The following is a 24,088-nucleotide window of genomic DNA, read 5'->3' as shown; positions in this document are numbered from 1 at the left end:
GGCATGCATGGTCTGGGGAAAGGAAACTCCCAGGACAAAAGTTTAAAAAAAAAAAAAAAAAAAAGCTACCAGAAAAAGAAATTACTTTGAGTAGTTCAACCCCACCTTATCTGTCTTCTTCTGACTCTCCTCCTCTTAACCCTCTGGCTGCCGGGCTCTTTCCTATGACTATGACTCATGTTCCTAATCCTGCTGCTGTGCCCCCTGGGGCCCCAGCAGAGACTGCTCCAGTATTAACCTTTTATAGGCGCCAGCCTTGGAAACCTGGTGACTTAGCGTTGTGGGGAAGTAAGATGCCCTGTCTCAGGGAAGACACCGAGAGGTGTGCCCAATTATTCTCAAATATATGTACGGAGTATAATCCAAATTGGAGTGACACTCAAATACAATAGTGGGAACTCTCTTGCCCTGATGAAAGAGAGAAAATAATTAATAAGGATGCTGAATTGGCTAACAGGAGGGAGGAAACGGAAACCCCTGGCCAGCAAATGATCCAAACTGGGACTATAATCATGCAGGGGATCGAGCCATTTGTCAGACAGGGCTCCGGAATTTGGTAGAAGCCATTAGAGCATGTGGGGAACTAGGAGTGAACTGGACTAAAGTACAAGAATGCAGGCAGAGACCTGAGGAGCATCCTAGTGATTTCTGGGGATGACTCCGACAAGCTTTGTTAAAATACGGAGGAATGACGCCACAGAATTTTAACGACGCGCTCGTTATTAGCGTCTTTGTGGATCAGGCGGCCCACAATATACGGAATTACTTTAAGGAACACATGCTGGGGTGGCAGGGGGAGAATTTGCAAAATATTTTGAGTATCGCTGTGTTTGTATATGATGGGCATGAGGAAAGGCGAAAAGCTGAGCAGGTTAAAGAAAGGAAGAAAGTAAAAGAGCAGGAGGGAAATTTATTTGCCTCGGCTTTAGCAAGGCATTTGCAAGTGAGAGACAGGGGTGGGCGAGCGGGGGAAGGAGACTGGATACTAGGTCTGAGCTAAGATTTGGGAGAAAAGAAAGGGGATGGGGAAGGAATGGTGGAAGGGAGTGTTATTATGGTGGGAATCTAGGGCATATACAGTGGGAATGCCCACTTTGGCCGTGGGAGAGGGCAAAAGAAGGAAATTATCACCGGGAAGAACTGGCCCGGGAAGACTCACAATCACAATGACTGGAGGGAAGAAACCCTGCGGATCTTGAAGGGGAAGCAGAAGGACTGGGAATTTTTAATGTGTGGGTAACCCAATTGGATCAGCAGGGACAAATTATAGGTAAAGTTGACGGTCGTGAAGTTGAATTCTTGGTTGAAACAGGAGCCACATTATCCCTTGTGAATTTTACCCTGAGAGGGTCTCGGACCACAGATAGATAGAATTTTAATACATGGAGTCACAGGACAGAGAAGGCAGAATTTGAGCAAACCCCTATTAGTAACCATAGGAAACAAGAGTATATGGGGGCGATTTGTACTGGTAGAGGACTCCCCAGAGTGCCTGTTAGGGAGAGATCTCTTGCAGGCTTTAGATGTAGAATTACGCTTGTTGCCCGAAGGAATAGTTTTAATAATCATGGGAATGACTGTAGTCACTGGAAGCCCAAATAATGAGCTAAAAATACCGGAAGTATTGAAATCCATACCAACAAAGTTGTGGAGTAAAACTAGCATGGATGTGGGATTACTAGTTTCAGCTCAATCTGTAAACATAAAAACAAAGGGAGGACACCCCCCCTCCAGCTGTGAAACAGTACCCAAGTCCCCAAGAAGCTGAGAAGATCATTCAAAAGCAAACAGATGGGTATTTAGCCCAAGGAATTTTGAAGGTGTGTGTGTCACTGTATAACACACATACTCCCTGTAAAAAAGAATAGATTAGATGAAGATGGGGACCCAAAATACTGTTTTGTACAAGATCTATGGGTAGTTAATCAGCACATAGTGACTCCACATCCAGTAGTGCCCAATCCCTCTACCATACTTTTACAAATACCGCATTGGGCAAGATATTTTACTGTGATTGATATAAGGGCTGCCTTCTTTAGCATCCCTTTAGATGGGGACAGCCAACTTTTGTTTGACTTAATGTGGTGTCGTGGTTTAGCCTCAGCCGGCAACTAAGCACCACGCAGCCGCTCGCTCACTCCCCCCTGGTGGGATGGGGGAGAGAATCAGAAGAGTAAAAGTAAGAAAACTCGAGGGGTGAGATAAAAACAGTTTAATAGGTAAAGCAAAAGCCGCGCACACAAGCAAAGCAAAGCAAGGAATTCATTCACTCCTTCCCATGGGCAGGCAGGTGTTCAGCCACCTCCAGGAAAGCAGGGCTCCATCACACGTAATGGTTACTCGGGAAGACAAAATGCCATCACTCCAAATGTCCCCCCCTTCCTTCTTCTTCCCCAGCTTTATATACTGAGCATGACGTCATGTGGTATGGAATAGCCCTTTGGTCAGTTTGGATCAACTATCCTGGCTGTGTCCCCTCCCAGCTTCTTCTGCACCTGGCAGAGCACGGGAAGCTGAAAAGTCCTTGACTAGTGCAGCAACAACTAAAACATCCCTGTGTTATCAACACTGTTTTCAGCACAAATCCAAAACATAGCCCCATACCAGCCACTATAAAGAAAATTAACTCTATCTCAGCTGAAACCAGGACATGTGGAAAGGACAACAATTAACCTGGATGCATCTCCCACAAGGGTTTGCAGGGTCTCCTACAATTTTTTCCACAAATACTGAGAAATGATTTGAGAGACATAAAATTACCGGGCAAATCAGCCCTTGTAAAATATGTAGATGATTTGCTAATAGCAAGTAAAGATGAGGATGCCTGTATAAAAGACACTATACATCTATGTACTGCCTTAACGGAGAAAGGTCATCGTGCATCCCCGTCCAAACTTCAGCTGTGTCAGAAGGAAGTTAAATATTTAGGGTTTATCCTAAGGGAAGGGCAGTGGGTAACAGACCCAGAAAGAATAGAAGCTATAATAAAGCTTCCGCGACTGGTCACAAAGAAACAGTTGCGAGAGTTCCTTGGAACTGTGGGATTTTCTCAACCATGGATTCCTGGGTTAGGAGAATTAACAAGATCACTGACAGAAGCAACAAGAAATGAGGAGATAGAACCTATTGCATGGGGTCCAGAAAGGGAGCAAGCTTTTAAAACGATAAAAGGAGCTTTGGCATCAGCTCCTGCTCTTGGACTCCCAGACTACACAAAACCCTTTAACACACGAAGTAGAGATACTATTGAAGCAATATGTGACCCAAGCATTGTCACCACAACGGGCACATAGGTATGAACTAATTCTACTAATGGCAGATAATGTTACTCTGCAAAGATGCAATACCCTGAATCCTGTGATGTTGTTACCATTGCCTGATGAAGGGGAGGAACATCATCAGTGCGAACGAGTAATGCTTACTTCTAGCAAACCACGAACAGATTTAACTGATGTTCCTTTGCAGAACCCAGATTTAGCTCTATTTGTAGACGGCTCATCCTACTACTTGCATGGACAACGACGGACTGGGTACGCCGTGGTCAGCCAAGGACAAGTGATGGAAGCCGAACCACTCCCAGCAAGGCTGAGCGCACAAGGAGCGGAACGGGTAGTGTTGACACACGCGGCTCATCTAGGAAAGGGAAAACGAGTCAATACTTACACAGACTGTTGGTATGCCTTCGGGGAACGCCATGCAACAGGAATGTTATGGAAAGAACGAGGATTTTTCACATCATCAGGAAAAAGGGTATCCAATGGAGAGGAAATATGCAATTTGCTGGAATGGGTCCAACTACCCAGAGAAATTGCTGTGATACATTGCCCAGCCCATATCAAAGATACTACAGAAATTAGTGAAGGAAATGCTTTAGCTGATGCAGCTGCGAAAGCTGCAGCCCAGCAACCTCTGAAGGAGTGTATGGTTGCAATCTCAATGGACAATCAGAACGAATGGCCAGATTTAATAGACCCCAAAGCCATGTATGAAAAGGACTCTACAGCAGAGGAAAAGAATCAATGGGAAAAGTGGGAAGCAGAAAAAAATGACAGCGGAATATGGACAATTGGAGGAAAACCGATTTTGCCAAAGAAGTAATTAATTACTGTGGCTAGGTGGTTTCATGACAAAGCTCATGGAGGAGCAGAGGCAGTGGCTAACCAGGTAAAAAAAAAAAAGAGATGGACAGCACCAGGAATTTATGCCGCCGCAAAGAGGATCACCAGTAGCTGCCCAACCTGCCAAAAGTTTTCAAGTATCAAGTCGAGCTCAGAGTTAGGGGGACGACCATGGGCCTATTTCCCTTTTCAACGATTACAAATAGATTAGGCAGATATGCCATCCGCCAGTGGATACAAACATTTATTAGTTATAGTAGATCAATTGTCAGGTTGGGTAGAAGCATTCCCCACAAGAAAAGCAGACACAGGAGGAGTAATTAAAGCATTATTGAAGGAAATTATACCCAGATATGGAGTTCCTGAATCAATCGAATCAGACAGGGGTGCCCATTTTACAGCAAATACAATCGGTCAACTATATAAGTCGCTAGGTATAGAGAGGAACTTGCACACTCCCTATCACCCACAACCCTCAGGACAGGTAGAAAGAATGAACAGAACCTTAAAGGAAAAGATAGCAAAAATATCTACAAACACAGGTTTGAAGTGACCGGACGCATTGCACTTAGCCCTATGGGATGTGCGCAATGCCCTACAACGACCCATAGGGCTAACACCAGCAGAAATTCTCTTTGGGAGACATTTGGCCATACCAGGGACTTATATCCCAGCTAAGACCAGCCTGTTGGATGGAGGTGAACGACTGACCCAGTATGTTATAAATGTTAATACGCTATTTGTCAATGTAACTTGTGAAACTACTATGCCAGTATTGACAACTGTCTCTCCAACCACGTTACATCCCATGATAATAGTATTATGCTTAGCCCTATTGTGTTACTTGTAATCATATTATATATATGAACATGGTGGTTAATTGTTCATCCTGAAAGAATTCGCGGCCTTTGTCTGACCTTGGTCTGACATATTAAGCAGGAATGCTTGATAAAAAAAAAAAAAAAAGGGAGGACTGTTGTAGTAGTCACTTTAGCATTAGTATCAAGGCTTGCTGAAGTCTTAGGCCCCAAGAACTGTCACCCAGATCCACCGACCGTGCACTGAACTTTTACTTGGCTACATGAAGGAAGGCCCCTGAAACTGGTGCAAACCAGAAGGATAAGGAGGCTTCAACCTTAGCAGAAGCTGCAATCTTAGAGATAAGAGAAGAATCGGCCCGCCTAGAGACAATGAAAGGGCCCAATGAAGAACCAGAAGACCCCAGACCCTGATACTACTATTGGTCCGAACTGTGTCCTGAGGGGAGGGGAATTTAGATTGTAAGGGTATAATTGCCCAGGGATTTCTTTGTCCTGGGTCCCTCTCCGGAGGCACCCAGCTCGAGCTGTTTTCACCGCTGTACCAATAAATTCGTCTGGCGTACGTCGTATCAGAGACTCTGCTTTGGGAAACCTAGGGTCGAGCCAGAGGGGAGAGGAAGCGCCCGAGAGTGAGTGTGTGTGTGAGCGAGGAGTCGAAAAGGGGCACCCGTCAGCTCCATGGAGCTGCCTGCTGCGAAGGGACTCAGGTCCTAGTAGTTAAAGTCTCCGGTGGTGTGTGTGCTTTACAAGTAGTACTTGTACAAGTACTCCGGTGGTGTGTGTGCAACTCCCTGAATGGTGTGTGTGCAACTCCCTGAATGGTGTGTGAGTGCTCGGGCAGCGGCTTCTCCTTTAACACATACCTCTTACAGATCTGGACAGGCTGGAAGAGTGGGCTAGAAAGAACAGCGTGAAGTTTAACAAAGACAAGTGCAAGGTCCTGCACCTGGGATGACATAACCAAAGAGCCCAATACAGGCTAGGATCTGTGTGGCTGGGGAGCAGCCTTGCTGAAAGGGACCTGGGGGTCCTGGTGGACAACAAGCTGAACATGAGTCAGCAGTCCACCGCTGCAGCAACAAAGGCAAATCGGATCCTGGGCTGCATCCACAGGGGCATTACTAGCAGAGATAGAGAAGTGATCATCCCACTCTGCTCAGTGCTTGTCAGGCCACACCTGGGGTACTGTGTCCAGTTCTGGTCCCCACAATTCAAGAAAGATGCGGACAGACTGGAGAGGGTCCAAAGGAGGGCTACAAAAATGATCAAAGGGCTTGAGAGCCTACCCTATGAGGAAAGACTGAAGGAGTTAGGTCTTTTCTCCCTGGAGAAAAGAAGGTTCAAGAGGGGACCTCATCACAGTATTCCAGTACTTAAAGGGCAGTTACAAAGAGGACGGAGACTTTCTCTTCACAAGGAGCCACATGGAGAAGACAAGAGGCAATGGGTACAAGTTGCACTGGGAGATGTTTCATCTTGATACAAGAAAGTCATTTTTTACAGTGAGAACAATCATTCACTGGAACAAACTCCCCAGGGACCTGATAGAGTCCCCATTGCTGGAGGTTTTCAAGATGCGATTGGACAGGGTGCTAGATAACCTCATCTAGGCTCCCTTTCCCACGAAAGGTTGGACCAGATGATCTTTTGAGGTCCCTTCCAACCTGGGCTGTTCTGTGATTCTATTATTCTATGAAATTATTTGTGTCAGTTTAAACTGTTTCCATGCTGTTTTACCTTTATAAATATTTTGAGATAAAAATATCACACCCTTAATCAAAATTGTGACACAATACAAGAACTGGATGCAGATCAGTCCAGGGTTACCTGTCATATATACTTATAATTTGGGGCAGATGCCTGGTGCTATTTACCCACAGCAGAATACTATAAATTTATATTACCAAAACAACAGCCTAGACTAATCAGCTATTCAACTGCATAGAAACAATATTCCCTGAACTGATAAGTTGTCCTCTTTTCTCCTCCATCCTAACCTGCTCCTCTCACATTTGTCAATTTGCTCACTTGTGTATTGTTTCAGCCCTAGACTGAGAATTCTCTGGGGCAGGGCCTGGCTTTGTGTTGGTTGTTTGTGGAGTACTTTGATGTTTTTTTCAGTGTGCTCAAGTGCTATCATGACTAAAACAATCACCATTATAAATTTATGCATACCCTGAATGTCTATAAAAACTTGAGCACTAACTTTGTACAGAAGGAAACATGTTTGCATGCATGGTGAACTTCACAGCAAACATCTGCTTCTTAAAGGCACTTTACACTTTGCTAGCTCCTGTAACTGACTGTTTGAATATATTATTTTGCTTTGTTTTCTGCATACTCGGAAATCAATGTTCTACATTTTCTACAGTTCAACTGGATTTTCTTATCCCATATTCCTTCTGTATGCAAGAAAAGGAATATGAATCACAGTAAGCTTGAGAAACTAGATAATAGGGAGCAGTCTGTTAGATGTCCTTCTTACAGGTAATAATACTGAGTCTGCTCTGCTCTATGCAGTGAGATTTATGTAGGAAGAAATGCATATTAAGATGAAAAAACAAATCCACTGTTGGCAGAGGCAGAAACAAAAATCCACCAAATTCAATAGAATTACATCAATCCACTGGTGGTTTAGATGCAAATACACACACAAAATAATCACCTCAAGTTGAATATGGGGATGGGTACAGCATACATTCATATAACTTCAGAAGACAGGAGAATGTAATAATGAATACTGGCTTGTACTTTTGTGACTTTTCAAATGCATGCTTAAACTTCAGTAGAGGCAGGAGTTTAAGAAAATAGCTGTTTTGAAGCATCAGCAAGAAAAGGCACATGGTAAGATTAAATAAAACAGAAGAAAGTTTGACTTATCATTTTGATTTTGGAGTTTCTTTGAGTGCATTATTTGTTTATGAAGAGTTCTGGATTAAGAGGGAGATTTCTATATGCACACTACAGATATGTCACACAGCAGCAGAAGTATTTCTTGATGTTGCCCTACTGCAAAGCTTCAGCCCTGACCTATGCAATAATCGTGGACAAAATAAATTAAGAGAATAGAAAATGACACAGGCTCAGATACAGACTATGTAACAGGAAAAAAAACAACCTGCAACTCTGTCATGAAAAGCACACTATTTTTGGTTCATCTTCAGTGAACTCAATGACATTGGCTTAATCCCCGCCCCCAATCAAACCTTCCTTTCAACAAAGAAAAGGCCAAATCAAAAGCATGCTTTCCTATGGGACTTCTGCCTCCTTCTGGAGCTTCTGCATGCTAAATTAAAAATTTAGGGCTGTTACAAAAATGTGCACAGGACACATCTATGCAAAGATTTATAACAAAAGAAAGGAAGTTTTGTAGAACTTTTGACATTCTATAGATTCCTCCCCCCAAACATTTTTCTTTCACCAAAATCCCTCCAGTTTCTGTACAAACACACACTCTCACAAAAAATAATTATTTTTCTCACCATCCAGGCTGACTTTTGTTCACCTATTACAAAGCAGCAGAAGTCATAAACATGTTTTTTTTGCTCTGCAAGATCTAACAGATTTTCTTTTCAGTCTCATCATTTATTAATTGAGCCTGCTTGCAGGTTCAATTTGTTTCCTCTTGAAGTCAATACCAAATCACACCAAAGCAGGTATTCATTGGAATATTCATTGGAACTGAAACCAGGTTCTCGATTTCAAGTATTCCCAAATCAGGGAAAGGCATTGCTACCTCACTACTGCTTTCACAAGAAAAAGAAATGTTATTACCAAATCACTGTTCTGAGGAAGAGAACTGGCTTTTGCCAGAACAGCCCAGGGATAGACTAACAACTGAAGGAATCATAAGGCCAAGAGCATTTTAATAGCAAATTAACACCTGTTTGGAGGGTTGGGAGAGCAGAGAATACAGATCTCTATTTTCAGAGGAAGACGGTTTGTAGATAAGATTTTAAAGACCCTATAATTTGTCAAGTCTTACACAGAAGAACAAAAGACTACTCAAAATAGTCGAGAATAAGCATAATATCTTCAAAGGAGACCAAAAGCTTTGGTTTCCAAATATGTTCCCACAGCTTTAGAGCTTGCTATGCTGCAGGTGAAGAAAGCACATGCTGAAAAGAAAACTAAAGTGTTCAGCCAACCTAAATGATATATATGAAAAGGCACATGTTTTAGAACATCTAGGTTCTGCTGAGAGACTTTTGGAAAGAAAAAAGAATAAGGGAAAAACATGACTGAAAAATCTGACATTACTTTGAAACGGAAGCAAAATATTTGTTCTTTTGAACTTATGTGCTTTATTCCATCCTGAAAATATTATTTAAAAAAAACACCTTTAAGCCAACTCCCTCTTCCCCTCCCCAAAGCAGCCAATGCAAATGAAACGTAAAAAGCTGAGGGCAAGTCAGGACATTCAAATGCCTCTTAAAAAAGGTTCCATTACAAGGTCTTGTGACTTTCCTCCCTTCTTCTAGAGGAAACAACAACATGAGAAGATTTTTGCAAGTGTAACCATGCTGTCAATGTGCATGTCTCCTTGATTTGCCTAGGGCCTTTGTCTCCTGATCACCTATACCGAACTTAAGCTACCTTTCTCCCATGCTCCCTTCTAAAGTGTCCTAATTTCTTCTGAAAGAAGATCCAGGCAGTTGTCAGGATCATTTGCTGCATGGTGCCCAAGATAAACGGCTTGGTTTCAGTCACTCAAGACAGTCTTCAACATTATCTAACAACCCATGTGTAGTGGTCTTGACCAGAAGACCATTGTACATCAAGGAGTTAGTGATCCACATAACAGTTAACCTGAGTAGAGCCAGGCCTGTGCTGCACTATGCTACATGTACAGCTTGGCCTTCAGGCCTGCAATGTGCTGCACAGATTCCTTGGCTGCAGGATAAACTAAGCCAGCTCATTGTAACAGAGGAGCCTGCAGGCAGCTCCCACCTGGTACTAGTGATTATGCCACCTGCATGGCCTTGCCTTTATCTAGGAGTGCAGCAAGTTGTTCCCATGTGAACATCCTTTCTGTTTTGACAGTAGAAAGGATGAATAAAGTTGTTTCCTTGTAAGGAAATCCTATAATAGCTCGAATGACTGAAATGGGGTAACCCTTTCTACGGATGGGATCTGCACAGTATGCTGTGCATGGATTGGAGGCCTGTTCGATGTTGCACAAAATGGGGTTCCCAGCATCTGAAGGGATGTGAGATTATCTACACTATTCTCTCTTTTTTTATAGTATTAGCTCTAATACATAGCATTTTGAATGATACTTTACAGAATCTAAGTGCCTTTCTTACAGGAATCATAATGGACCAGTAGTATCCTCTGGTGCAAAACACCATGCACCTCAGTGTCATGCTATGAAAATCAGCATTATGATGGTCTGAGACTCAGCTCTTTCTTTTATTCTGACATATTGAATAAACAAACCAACCATACACACACAAGATTGTCTCTCAGCATCGTGCAGACTTCAAATGAACCCCAAAGGAGAAGGTCTGGGCTGTGTGCAACACTGTAGATGTGACCAGTCTGCACCATTTAGCCCAGGATGCAAGGTTCATTCCCTCGTATTGTCTACCCAGATAGTACAGACCACCAAAACCCACAGAAAACCTGATAATCTTTAGGTTCCTCAGTGTGCTGGTTTTGGCTGGGAGAGTTAATTTTCTTTATAGTAGCTAGTATGGGGCTATGTTTTGGATTTGTGCTGAAAACAGTGTTGATAATACAGAGATGTTTTAGTTGTTGCTAAGTAGTGCTTATACTAAATCAAGGACTTTTCAGCTTCCCATGCTCTGCCAGGTGCACAAGAAGTTGGGAGGGGACACAGCTGGAACAGCTGACCCCAATTGACCAAAGGGATATTCCACACCATATGACATCATGCTCAGTATATAAAGCTGGTGAAGAAGAAGGAAGGGGGGGACATTTGGAGTGATGGTGTTTGTCTTCCCAAGTAACTGTTATGTGTGATGGATCCCTGCTTTCCTGGAGATGGCTGAACACCTGCCTGCCCATGGGAAGGAGCAAATGAATTCCTTGCTTTGTTTTGCTTGTGTGTGCAGCTTTTGCTTTACTTATTAAACTGTCTTTATCTCAACCCATGAGTTTTCTCACTTTTACTCTTCTGATTCTCTCCCCCATCCTATTGTGGGGGGAGTGAGTGAGCAGCTGTGTGGTGCTTAGTTGCCAGCTGGGGTTAAACCATGACACTCAGCATGAACAAAAACTGAAAAAAGTAGTGGTAGCCATGGCTTTCAAGCCCCATTTGATTCTACAAGACACATGATGACTTCTCCCTCCAATAACTTTGATAAGAAAGAAGCTTATGCTACCTGTAAAACAACAGCCATCTTCTATACTATAGACAAATAAATAACACCACTGAAACAGAATTAGAGCAGAGGAAAGGACCACTAGTGGTCTTCTGTCTCAGATGGTGGCCAACGCAAGCTAGTTTTGAGAATGATTCAAGAAGCCCCCAGTAGGCAGATGTGGAAAATCTGCTTTTATATTGCATTTCTTAGCAATATTTAGAGATTAACTTATTTCAGAAGAGATATCTAACCATATGCTCAAAGTTTTTAGTTAGTGCTGAACTCACTTCTCATTATTCATATAAGCGTTCTTCCCCTTTGTGGTGGGTTAACTTTGGCTGGCTGCCACATGCCCATCAAGCCGATCTCTCATTCCCCCTCCTCAGCAAGACAGGGGAGAAAATAAGATGAAACACTCATGGGTCGAGATAAGGACAGGGAGGTCACTCACCAATTACTGTCACGGGCAAAACAGACTTGACTTGGGGAAGATCAATTTAATGTATTGCCAATTGATAACAGAGTAGGACAGTGAGAAATAAAAACAAAACTAAAAACACCTTCCCCCCCCACACCTCCCTTCTTCCCAGGCTCAACTTTACTCCTGACTCTTCTACCTCCTCCCCCACTGAGCAGCGCAAAGGAGATGGGGAATGGGAGTTGTGGTCAGTTCATAACACGTTGTCTCTGCCGCTCCTTCCTCCTCACGCTGTTTCCCTGCTCCAGCGTGGGGTCCCTCCCACGGGATGCAGTCCTTCACGAACTGCTCCAACATGGGTCCTTCCCACGGGCTGCAGTTCTTCACGAACTGCTCCAGCGTTGGTCCTTTTCCATGGAATACAGTCCTTCAGGAACAGACTGCCCCAGCGTGGGTCCCCCATGGGCGGCAGTTCCTGCCAGAAAACCTGCTCTGGCGTGGGCTCTCCACGGCCTGCAGGGGGACAACCTGCGTCACCATGGTTTTCACCACGGGCTGCAGGGGAATCTCTGCTCTGGCGCCTGGAGCACCTCCTCCTTCTCCTTCTTCTCTGACCTCGGTGTCCAAATAGTTGTTTCTCACATTTTCTCACTCCTCCCTCCCAGCTGCTGTTGCGCAGCATTTTTTAACCCTTCTTAAATATGTTATCACAGAGGCGCTACCAACGTTGCTGTTTGGCTCAGCTTTGGCCAGTGGCGGGTTTGTTTTGGAGCCAGATGGTACTGGCTCTGTCCGACATGGGGGCAGTTTCTGGTGTTTTCTCAGAGAATCCACCCCTGTAGCCCCCCTCCACTACCAAAACCTTGCCACGTAAACCCACGTAAATCCTGAGCAGCTAGTTTCACCAATTTCCTGTGGTAATCACATATGGCATTAAAAAAAAATATTAATTGCCCTCATGGTTCTGAATGTTGATTCAAATTGAACCAAATTCAAATACTGCAACTTTAACAGCCACGCTACAAGTGGCCGCACACCCATGGATGGCAGTGCTAGATGTGAAAGATATGTTCTTTATGGTTCCCTTACAGGAGGAGGATAAAGAGAAATTTGCTTTTACTTGGGAGGGCATACAATATACCTTTAACAGACTCCCACAGGTATATAAACATTCACCCACGATTGCTCATGCTGCGCTTGCTGAACTTTTACAGACAGGCTCACTCCCTCAAGATGTGAAACTGTACCAATATATAGATGATATCCTAATCGGAGGGACCTCCCCTGAAAAGGTGGGGGAAGCGGCAGCAGCAGTGTGGCAAACACTACATAAAGCAGAAGTTGAAATCCCACCAGAAAAATGTCAGGGACAGAGTAGAGAAGTAAAATTTTTAGGTACTTGGTGGATTGCAGGTAGTGCAGCAATCCCACCGAACATCCTAAGTAAAATAGAACAGTTACAGATGCCCCAATCTAGGAAAGAATTACAACAACTTATGGGTACTTTAGGATACTGGAGGAAACATGTACCTGGATTTTCTATCATTGCTTGCCCACTATACTCACTTTTATGAAAGGGAAAACTGTGGAAATGGAACCCAGAACATGAAGAGGCAGTCAAAACTCTAATACAGGAATTAAAGACATATCAGTCACTGGGACCAGTACACCCTGATGACCCTATTATAGCAGAATGGGGCTTTGCAGAACATGGTACTTATTGCAATCTATTCCAGACCGGGCTGAGTGGACCAAAAAGACCTTTAATGTTTAGCTCGACTGCATTTAAAGAGACAGAATAGATATTCCAAATGGGAAAAGGGACTTTTGTCTTTAATCCAAGTAGTTAAACAAGTTGAGAAAATACACCAGGGGAAACCTGTTCAGACTAGAGGGCCATTTAATTTGCTAGAAACAGTCCTAAAAGGAACTTCTTCACCAGAAGGAATTGCACAGAAACCCACCACCAGAAAATGGTATGCCTACCTGATGGGAGTAGCAGATGAAATGCAATTGACCGAAGGACAAACAAAAATTTCCAAATTACAAATGCCTATAAACACTGACCCACTAGCACTAAAACAGCCATTTAAACCTTCACCAATTCTAAATGCACCTCCCCTCACTGAGAAAACACTGACCAAAGGCATTTGGTTTACCGATGCCTCAGCAAAGAGGGTAAACGGCAAATGGCGGTATAAAGCTGCCGCATTAGAAATTACCACCAGCAAACAAGTAATAGAAGAAGGTGAAGGTAGTGCACAAGTAGGAGAATTAAGAGCAGTATTTCTAGCAGCACAAAATGGAGCAAAAGTTATCAATGTCAACTCCTATGACATGTGGGCAGGTGCCACACAATGGCTTTGTCAATGGGAAGCCCTAAATTGGGAAGTAAATAGATCCCCAGTTTGGAGAACTGAAGACTGGCAATTACTATTAGATATAGCTAAACAGGTACCATTTAAACTAGGATGGGTAAAAGCCCATGTAAACAATGACCAACCAGCCACAAAATGGAACCAACAAGTAGATGAATTAGCCAGAATTAGGGGAATAAAAACAGGAGATACACCGGATCCAGAATGGTACCGAATGGGGGAATGGTTACATCAAAAATTAGGCCACACAGGCCGAGAAGCACTTTATTTTGCAGCCCAAAGCCGAGGTTGGCCTCTAAACTGGAAAACATGTGAAACCATCCTTACAGAATGCCCCCAATGTAAATTGAAATTGCAAACAAATCACCCTGCTAAAACACCACCCCTACACATTAAGGAGGGAAAAACCCTATGGTCAACATGGCAAATTGATTACATTGGACCCTTTAAACCCTCCTCAGGATTTAGATACATCCTCACAGGAGTAGAGGTCATCTCAGGCCTAATCGTGGCAACTAAATATCGGAAGGCTAATGGTCAGAGCACCCTTAGGGGATTATCCTCTTGGTTTTCAGGCCTACCAACACCTGATGTCATCCAAAGTGACAATGGCTCACATTTTTCCAACAAGGAAGTGCAAGAATGGGCAAAACAGGAAGAAATTCAGTGGGTATTCCATACCCCCTACTAAATCAAATGGGATGGCAGAAAGAGCTAATGGCTTATTGAAAAGGAGCCTTAAGCCACACGAGGCCCAGTGGGATACTCAACTTTCCAAAATACTTCATCAATTGAATAATCGGTATGGGCCCACTGGGAGCCCTGTGAGCCGAGCATTCTTTACAAAAACTAGACCTTATGCTCCACTTCCTGATGAAAGAAAATATCGGATAGCATTACAGCCAGGACAACCTTTCATGGTAAATATACTACAAATTGGAACTGTACCTATGACTCTAAACCTCATGGCCCACTTGCTTGGGAAGCTACTGACAGCAGTGGTGCAAAACACGGAATTAGTGCACAATGGATTTTTCCTTCCTTCTAATGGGGTAACCCATCCAGAAAACACCACCAAGACCAGTTTGTTTTACCCTTTTATCTTGCAGTCTCCTCCAAGATGAAAATAAGATACATCATCCTACTGCTGTTGAAGATTTCGATAATACTTGCTTCCCCACAAACACCCACCTGTCTCAACTTAATTGTCAATCAAGAAATCAGCCACAATTGTGTCAACACAGATAAGCCACCTGTCTTGTTACTAACAGAGAGCAATATAAACATGACTTGTAAAGCACAACCACCTGTTAATGAGGGATATATATATATGTTATGATTATTCACAATAACTCTTGCATGCCATATAGAAAATGCTGTAACATAAGTCATTGCTCAATACATGACACAGTGAAGGAACATTATGATGTTAAGATATCATGCAGATGGAACGCTCTGAAGGGACACAACATAATACTAGGAACAATATCTCTCAGAATCACTAAACCTATCACAATGACATCAGTGCCTACTCTAAATACTCCCCTAGTTTTACTAAGGAGCCTTACTGAGAGAACCCTAGAGTGGCCATGGTCTCAAGCTCGTGTTAAGTATACTGGGACTATGGGAACACTCCCTGGTAAGGGAGATTTGAATCTTTCCACCATGGTCATATGCGGAACTAAAGTATACTTAGAAAATGAATGGAGCTGGGATAGAAATGAGACTGATGTTAATAAAATTCCCCGACTTTGGGGAATGGTAGGGACAGAAATTAAAATAGGATGCCGGATGATCAATGGGTCTACCCATGACAAGGCAACTGAGGTTTCTGTGTACAACATTACATCAAACCCAATAACAAAAGATACAAAATTTTGCACCTCTGAAAGATTGGACTGTTGGTACATTTTTACCTTAGTACAACCTGTTTTCATAGTCTGCCTCCATAGGCTCACCATAGCATGGGACTATCCTTTAAATTTAAAATAGACATTACTGAGCCTAGCACAACAACAACCACTCCTCACTTAACATCTGCCCTGACTGTAAAGGATAAGAAAACTCTATCCCCACAAATTTCTAAAATTGGACCCTATGCCATCAAACATACAGGCCAGCAACAAGTGCTATTTAATCCATCATGGTCCCTCAAACGAGTGGAACTATCAATGCAGATCAACATCTCTGCAATTAAATCTACTTGCTCACCATTCCTAAGTGTGTCCTATGAAGGATGGTTAGCGTGGTTGCATGGATGAGCACTCTCCAAAATGATCAAGAAGAGATGCAACTGGTATTTTAGGAACAGGATTAGGAGTATTAAACAGCATGGATGCTGAAGTTTTAGAAAACAAAATAAGCTCAGCAACAAGTAATTTATACAAATTAGAACATCCATTTCAATCTTCTCTATTGGCACTGGGAACTAACCAATGGCTCTTATCTGATATATTACCTCAATGGGAAAGAATTAATGAAGAAGACCACCAACTAATTGTGGACGCACTAGGTGCAGCCCAAATTAATGTCTCTCTCGCTCTTAGTTGTATTCAAACTCAATTGTGGGTACAATCTACTGTGGTAGCGATTGTAAGAGAAGGTGAAGAGGGCACCTTACCCACTGAAATTCGAAAAGTAATCTGGGATAACGCAACTGAATTTGAAAAGAAATTCCAATCCTGGTGGCGTCTAGTCAATTTTACCTATGGCCCTACTGACAGTAAAGCCACAGCTTTTGTTCTAACAATAAGCAATGCTTCACTATACCCCATATACCCAATCATTGCACTGGGATTAAATCACCATGGAACTGTCCTCTATCCGTTAGAACATAGAGTATGGGCCCAACAAAATGGGAACAAATGGCAAACTATTGATGTTGATGCATGCATTGTATGGGAATAACAGGGATTTATTTGTGAAAGTAATACCATTAAGGCCCAAGACATTTGTCTTGACACAGAACAACGTGTTTGTCATTTTGAAATACATCCTAATGAAACCCCTGAAACTGAACTTGTATACGTTGGAAACGGATGTGTTTGTATGAGAACCCTTTGTGATTCTATATTTAGAGACAATACCACTGTAGATATATACAATCACTCAAATATTTGTATTTGTAATTTTACCCAAATTATGGGATGCGACTTTAACTATTCAGCTCCTGTCACAACCCACCAACTGCTACAATCTAACTATACATTGCATCAAGATTTATTGCCTACCCCTATTGGAATGAATCTCACATTGGTGAGAAAACTGTTGCAACATGATGACCTGAATCAATTGCTAAAATGAATTCGAAACAATGGACAAAGAACCCTGATTACTGTCCATCATGATGCAGAAGAGATACACCATGTCCTAGAAAGAGTGAAAAAAGATGGAGAACATCACTGGTGGGAAACTCTTTTTGGATGGTCCCCAACAGCAACTGGAATTTTGAATTTGATGCTGCATCCTATTGTAGTTTTGTTAGTTTTAACCTTATGATGTTTATTGCTTATAATCATTCTGTATATCAAAGTTTGGCAAAAAATGAAACAAATTACATCAATCCAGCATGTAAAACGCATATAATCAATTGATTCTGTATGTAAAATGGTATATAACTAACCTTAATTAGGACACTTAAACTAAACAGCTTATCAGATAATTGGACTCTTACCACTGATCTGCAATACACCACATATTTATGACATAGAGGCAAGAGGTAACCGTACTACCACTCTCTGAGTCGATAAAGTAGATTGACTGTAGTCACGGGGTGGAGTGTGACGCATGCACTCGACCTCTTAACCAAACGAGCAATAGTTTGGTACAGACTCCAAAGGAGGTAAAGGCCTGAGCTGTGGCCGGGACAAGAACTCTTCTGGTTCCAATCTGTTCTCTGAGAACCCACAAAGAAGCTGAGTGGCACAGTGAGCATCAATGCATATGAGCTTGGAACACCGATCATGTGATTGACACATGAATAGCGGATGGCTTTTCCAAGACTCGTTTATCAAGGAACAAAGTTGTGGGTACAAGGAGCCTCATGCATACCTTTCCATCACATGTAATTTGACTACGAGCCAACCACTTTATCTATAAATATGACAGCCTAAGTGAGCCTTCTTTGAGCTCTCCCTGCTAGGCAGTGTGGCTGCATGGCGGTGATCTGCTCTTGAGCTGGGACACCTCTCAAGGTTGCTCCTCGAGGCAGAGAGACCTTTTACCAATGGCAGATCTTTGGTAAGTGACTGATATCGCGCATAACCTTGTAGTATGGTAACATTGATTTTGTCTTGGTAACTTTGATTGCATGCTGAATTGATAAATTTTGCATATATAATCCCTTAGACATAAACCGTTGTCCAAGTCTGAGACTAAGATTGGACCTAGCCACACCTAAGCTCCATCAGGAGTTTAGAAAGCAAGGGGGTCTACTCTGAACCTCGTGACTCAACAGGAGGGTCCTCCATACCCTCGGTCTCTCTGTGAATCATTTTAACTCGAGTGTAACCCAATTTTCCTGTGTATGTTTCTTCCATGCAGTAATTAATAGAGTGAACCTTGCCATCAAACTTTGTTAAGTCACACTTTTACAACATTATATGAAAACCACTTTTGCTAATACCTTTGATGGTGATTTTTTAAGTGATCTAAATCACTCATTTGTGACAATCCCCTTATAAAGATGACTTGTTCTGGTATTCTGAAGCAAAAAGAACTAAACCCCATTACATTCTTTCTATTCACCATTCATTGACAGAATAGGAAAAATGTTTCTTGTAAATTTTTTACACTGTGACACTGTGAATCTGAATAAAACTGATGAACCAAAACCAGAACTGTAATGTTTCCATATCTAATTTACAAGAAAGATTATTAATAAACTAGATCTTTAAAAATGTTATGGGTTTAATATATAATAAATTGGTATTAGCACAGATAGATAATATTTTGGGTGACACTATGAATAACCTATTCAGATCTCAGACTGGTATAAAATGAGAAAATACATTGAAATATATAGTATGTGAAAAATAAGATCTAGGTCTGGACAATCTTTCTTCTGACTTAATCCTCCAAGATGCTAAAACATGTTTAGTTCTGCAAAGTGTTAAAGCATGTGCTTACATACATTAGTTGTCATGCCAAATTTTATCATTAATTACATAGGAAAACTGCCATTTTCTGCCTTCCAAATATCTTTCACGCAGTTGAGATATAAAAGATCCTCTTTCCATTACTAAAATGCATTTTGTCTCATACGGCCAAAGAATTTATCCCTGAGCTCATTCGGTTCTTATTTTCTGGGAACACAGTAAAGATGGTAAAGTACTAGGCCTAGTACTTTACTACTTTACTATCATCAAACTGGCTCACTCAACCACATATAGATTTTACCCACCTATCTGAAACTTCAAGACCTAAGCCCAGTGGAAGACAGAGTGTCTTCTTGTCTGACTTAGAGAACCATTTGCCACCCTGCAAAGTACAGAAGGCAAATACTGACAAATAAATAAGTACATGAACCATACAAAATACAGACCACTTTTTCTCCACATTAGTAATTATCCATGACTATAAAATAATGAATTTATTAAATATTTAAAATGTAAACTGAAGTAGCAGTTGGATTTCCTAGAATGTAAAGGACTCCCCTTATTAAACATATCTAAGAAAAATAACTGACAGGAGAGGTGGTTTGCCACTTATACACCTTTCCCTCGCATTACACCAAGAAAGAACACAAATTTCACCGGGGTGATGAGAAAGAAGGAATTGTTTAAAGGGAATCATTGCAAACCTCTGAGATTTTTAACAACCAAGCTTTAAAAAAGCTACCCCTGGTTGTATAGGTTAATGATGCATTCAGTTCAGTAAAGATTTCCATGAACAATGATTTAAAAAAACCTAAATAGACATTTTAAATTTTACTTGTTATTTTCCATGATGATTTATACTATCAGTTCAAAAAACCTACTGAGGTCTCTTGTTTCCACCTTTGGAAAGGAACTACTGGAATTGCATTTCATGAAAGGTTTTATCCCCTTGTCAATCACAGCATTTCTTTTCCTCTTTCACTGATGTTCCCAACTCTATTTCTATCTCTCTATTTCTAACCTCCCCAATACTACTGTTATTCTTTTCCTTCCTTCAAATACAGAATGCAAATCCACTTGCTGATGCAATTACTGCTGCCTGTGATCCCTATACATCTTAGACTGGACTATCCTGACCCTTTTTCCTACAGATAAGAACCTGCCTCCCAAAGAGTCACTGAGCACAGTCAACTTATGTCTAGTGGGGACAACAGGCAGAGCAAGGTATGGTTTATGGTGATATATAAAGCTCTAAATATGACTAAATTTTAGCTTTAAAAAAACCAAACCCCAAAACCAAACAAAACCCCCAATACTTATAGTGACAAAACAAGCAATACAGCCTTCTATCAGAGATAAAAGAGCACATTTCCTACTTGGCAAAACAGACAGGTTCTCCCCTCAGTGTTGCAAAAACCAAAGCAGCAGAGCTCTCCTTTTGAAATGCTTCTGTTGGTTTTCCACTTCTGAGTAATACCATAAGGTGATCTCAGGTATGTCCCTTTGACCTTAGTGTCTGCAAGATTCAACCATTCCAAAAAAAAGCACAAACTGTCAATACTGAAATTATGACCTGGATTTTAAACTATGAAATGAAATGGCTATGCAGTAAGCACAAGATCTGATCAAAAAGGTAGTATCTAACATGTGTACTAAAAATGCAGTCTGCAAAATTCTACCCAGATGTTGACATATGATTCTTCACCTGCAAAGATCTCATTTCCTAATAAAATGCAGCTAATATGTCTGCTCTGTCATTATAAAAGTGAAATTCCCTTGAGGAAAATAAAGACTGATATAAAAAATCTGACAAGATTCAAGAAAGTTTTCCTTTTGCATCAGTAATCTCATTTTGAACAAAAATATGGATATTCGCAATGATGCAGTGTTGTGGTTTAACCCCAGCTGGCAGCTAAGCACCACACAGCCGCTTGCTCACTCCCCCCTGATGGGATGGAGGGAAGAGAATTGGAAGGGTAAAAGTAAGAAAACTCATGGGTTGAGATAAAAACAGTTTAATAACTGAAATAAAAGATAATAATAATAATTAAAAAAATTGTAATGAAAAGGAAAATAACAAAGAGAGAGAAATAAAACCCAAGAAAGACAAGTGATGCAAATGAAAAAAATTGCTCACCACCAACAGACCGATGCCCAGCCTGTCCCCAAGCAGTGGCCCCCCCTGCCAACCTCCCTCCTAGTTTTATTGCTGAGCATGATGTCATATGGTATGGAATATCCCTTTGGTCAGTTGGGGTCAGCTGTCCCAGCTGTGTCCCCTCCCAACTTCTCGTGCACCCCCAGCCTACTCGCTGGTGGGGTGGTGTGAGAAGCAGAAAAGGCCTTGACTCTGTGTAAGCACTGCTCAGCAGTAACGAAAACATCCCTGTATTATCAACACTGTTTTCAGCACAAATCCAAAACATAGCCCCATACTAGCTACTATGAAGAAAATGAACTCTATCCCAGCCAAAACCAGCACATGCAGCATGACTGATACATAGCTTCATTTTCTCATACATGTTCAATATCATCTTGGCAACAAAGATTTTAAAGTGTGAAGTGACAAAAAACTACAGCTTCTTAATTAAATTCTCTCTCTGATTTCATTCCCCAGTGCCCAATGCTCTCAGTATAGTCTTTAACAGTCCGCTATATCGATCAATCTTTCTGGAGGCTTGTGGGTGATAGGGTATGTGATGCACCCAATCAATGCCGTGTTCCTTGGCCCAGGTGTCTATGAGGTTGTTTTGGAAATGAGTCCTGTTGTCTGATTCAATTTTCTGGCATGCCGTGTCTCCACAGGACTTGTTTTTCAAGTCCCAGGATGGTGTTTCTTAGTGGTGGCATGGTTTACATGGTACATTTCCAGCCAGCGAGTAGTCACTTCCAAGATGGTAAGCACATAAGTACTTGCCTTGGCAGGTTTGTGGCAGTTGTCCAATATAGTCGATCCACCAGGCCTCCCCATATCAATATCCCAGCCACCACCCTCTATTCCAGGGAGACTGCTTGCTTATGGTGCATGTTTCACATTTGTAGGTAACCTCTGCGATGGCTTCAATGGTCAAGTCCACCCCTTGATCATGAGCCCACCTGTATGTTGCATCTCTTCCTAGATGTCCTGATGTTTCATGGGCCCACCGAGCTGCAAATAGCTCACCCTTACATTCCCAGTCCAGGTCTACCTGAGCCATTTCAGTTTTGACAGCCTGCTCTACCTGCTCATTGTTTCGATGTTCTTGGGTGGCACGGCTCTTGGGCATGTGAGCATCTACACGACATACCTTTAGAGCAATGTTTTCTATCCATGTCTTGACACAATGCAGCAGCCCAGATGGGTTTACTTCTGTGCTGCCACTTGGTCTGTTTCTATTGCTGCAGCCACCCCCACAGGGCATTTACCACCATTCATGAGTACAGAGATAGAGTACTGGTCACTTTTCTTGTTCAGCAATCTCTAGGGCCAGTTGGATGGCTTTCACTTCTGCAGACTGACTCGACTCACCTTCTCCTTCAACGGCTTCAACGACTTGTCGTGTGGGACTCTACACAGCAGCTTTCCACTTCCGATGGTTTCCTACAACACGGCAGGATCAGTTGGTAAACGCAGCATAATGCCTTTCATCTTCTGATAACTCATTGTATGGTGGTGCCTCTTGGGCATGAGCCACCTCCTCAGGCGATGCTCCAAAATCTCTGCCTTCTGGCCAGTCCATGATCTCTTCCAGGATTCCTGGGTGGTTGGGGTTCCCCATTTGAGCCTGTTGAGTGATCAACGCTACCCACTTACTCCACATAGCGTCAGTTGTGTGATGTGTAGGGGGGACCCTCCCTTTGAACATCCAGCCCAGCACAGGTAATAGTGGTGCCAAGAGGACCTGTGCTTCTGACTGACTACTAATGAAGTGTCTTGAACCCCCTCATACGCTGCTAGTATCTCTTCTTCAGTCAGGGTGTAGTGGGCCTTAGATCCTTGATACCCCCAGCTCCAAAACCCTAGAGATCAACCTCGGGTTTCTCCTGGTGTTTTCTGCCAGAGGCTCCAGGTGAGGCCATGCTCCCCAGCTGCAGTGTAGAGCACATTTTGCACAGCTGGTCCTGTATGGACAGGCCCAAGGGCTACTGCACGAGCTATCTCCTGTTTGATCTGTTCAAAGGCCTGCTGTTGCTCAGGGCCTCAATTGAAACCATTCTTCTTCCAGGTCACTCGACAGAGAGGGATCACAAGATGACTGTAACCTGGAATATGCATTCTCCAGAATCCCACAAGGCCTAGGAAAGCTTGTGTTTCTTTCTTGTTAGCTGGTGGGGACATAGCTGTTATTTTATTAATCACATCCATAGGGATGTGATGATGTCCATCTTCCCATTTTATTCCCAAGAACTGGATCTCTTGTGCAGGTCCTTTGACCTTGCTTTGTTTTTAATGGCAAAACCAGTTTTCAGAAGGCTCTGGATTATTCTTTTCCCCTTCTCAAACACTTCCTTCACTGTGTCACCTCCACCCTCCATCAGACTTTCGCACTGGCCATGTTGGACTATGAAAGGGTGAGCGAGTCTTGCTGATCACTCCTTGACTCTCCAGTCGATGAATCAACTCATGGATGGGAACCAGGGAGTCTCGGTTGGTGCGATACTGCTGTCAGTGCACCGTCATGGTAGCAATTGGCACCTGCTGTTCTTCGACCCTCAGCAACCCCACCACAGAAGGGTCCTCTGAGAGACCAGGCAAGCTAGACAGCTGTTTAATCTTCTCCGTACTCAAGGCAGCTATACCAAAAGCGCACCAGTACCCTTTTGGGTCCTTGAAATACCCTCTCCTGAGGTAGTCTATGCCAAGGATGCACAGAGCCTCTGGGCCAGTCACAATGGGGTGCTTTTGCCACTCATTCCCAGTTAGGCTTACCTCAGCCTCCAACACAGAC

General features: G+C 42.6%; 1 protein-coding gene and 1 pseudogene across 5 annotated transcripts in view; one reads left to right on the top strand and one right to left on the bottom strand.

Moving 5' to 3' along the window:
• Positions 1-24,088, bottom strand: part of LOC140651491 (adenomatous polyposis coli protein-like) — a 176,898-nt gene that overhangs the window by 138,235 nt on the left and 14,575 nt on the right. The window lies entirely within an intron of this gene.
• On the top strand, positions 14,673-23,715 carry LOC140651433 (uncharacterized; annotated as a pseudogene).

This window comes from Ciconia boyciana, chromosome 4, assembly GCF_034638445.1.
Source record: "Ciconia boyciana chromosome 4, ASM3463844v1, whole genome shotgun sequence".
Taxonomy (NCBI): Eukaryota; Metazoa; Chordata; class Aves; order Ciconiiformes; family Ciconiidae; genus Ciconia; species Ciconia boyciana.
Note: the sequence above shows the minus strand (reverse complement) of the source record. Positions and strands in the feature narration are given on the sequence as shown.